The sequence below is a fragment of the Lipotes vexillifer genome, unplaced genomic scaffold, assembly GCF_000442215.2.
Source record: "Lipotes vexillifer unplaced genomic scaffold, Lipotes_vexillifer_v1.1 scaffold525, whole genome shotgun sequence".
In the NCBI taxonomy this organism is placed as follows: Eukaryota; Metazoa; Chordata; class Mammalia; order Artiodactyla; family Lipotidae; genus Lipotes; species Lipotes vexillifer.
Window position 1 is genome coordinate 1,278,980 of NW_006786891.1, and position 1,400 is coordinate 1,280,379.

General features: G+C 46.2%; 1 pseudogene; it reads right to left on the reverse strand.

The window, feature by feature from the left end:
* Positions 1-111: 111 nt before the first annotated feature.
* LOC103078196 (serine/threonine-protein phosphatase 1 regulatory subunit 10 pseudogene) lies at positions 112-1,200 on the reverse strand (annotated as a pseudogene).
* Between the last annotated feature and the right edge of the window lie 200 nt (positions 1,201-1,400).

Sequence of the window (1,400 nt, forward strand, 5' to 3'; positions counted from 1 at the left end):
TTCTGAAAAACACTGAGAGAATTGGCACAATTTCTTACTTAAAACTTTATTTTATTTTTTCAAATTTATTTATTTATTTTATTTTTGGCTGCATTGGGTCTTTGTTGCTGCTCATGGGCCCTCTCTAGCTGGGGTCCCTGGACGTTCTGTGTCCATAGCCGCAGAAGGAGGTGCTGGCTCTGGGGAAGAAGGTTTGCTGTGCTCGGTTCTGTGCTTGTTTTCCGTTCAAATGGGCTTGACTTGGCAGCTGTGGGTGACAGCACCTTCTTCTTCTTTTTAAGTTTGATGCCTGGAACAGGTGCTGAATTTAGCGCATCCAAAAAGCCCAGGCCCTCCATAGGCTATGGTGGGATGATCTTCACTTTGATCTCTTTGGTGGCATTGTGTGTCGTGTTGAGTGGCTTGTATTTCTTCTCTGCAGGGGGTGCAGCATCTCCTGGGGCAGCTGTGGAGCTCTGACACTTGAGGGAGATGGGTTTAAGGTTGTACTTGTCAGAAACCACCACTGCACTGGCATTCTTCTTTACAGGCACCAAAGACGGGGTCTCCAGCTCTAGCCTAGTGGAAAGGAATGCGACATGACTGGGCACCATGGTTCAGAGAGACCTGGGCTTCTCCCTCTCCCTCTGGGGCCTCCTCAGTCTGAGTCTCAGCCTTCATCTCAGTCAAAGATCACTCAGGAGGGGTGGTTCAACTGTTTCCCTCTTCTTTCCATTTTTCTTATCTTTCTCAGCAGACTGGGTACTGCTCTGGGAGTGGATGACACTCATTCAGTCGCTGATAAGGACTGAGGCCAATTTCCAGAGCTTTCCATCCTTACTTGACTTTGCTCAGTTGCTTCACCAGTTTGGCTGTGTTGCGCTGCTTGAGATGGTCAACAGTGAGTGGTAGATGCTGCAGCGTCAGCAGAATTTGCTGCTAGAGGGGAATGTTGTTGGTTGTCTTTGAATACGTCAGCCAATTGTTAAGAAACTTGCAACTACCAACATCAGTAAACTTGACCAATATTTCTAGTTGAACAGGTCTGCAGGAGAGTGTTCAAGTAAATACATCGACTCACTATCTTTCATGCTTCCTTTATCATACTGAAGATCTTCGAAATCCCATCCACACTCTTGACTTCCCCATCTCAGTTAAGGAAGCTATCCAGCTTCCTTAAGCTTAAGGAGGCTCTTTGGGGTCTATGGGACCTGAACCCATGATCGAGGTTTTATCGGGCTTGGGGTGGAGGGGGTTAAAATTTGGGGAAAAAAAATAAAACAACCAACCAGAACACAAAACTCAATTATTTGGGGGGCCTCACTAGATCAAAAAGTCTCTTTAAAAAAAACTAAGGCCAGCTCAGTATTCATCACCCCCCCACCAAGTCCATTTAGGGAGGGGTGTTGTAGAAAAAAAGT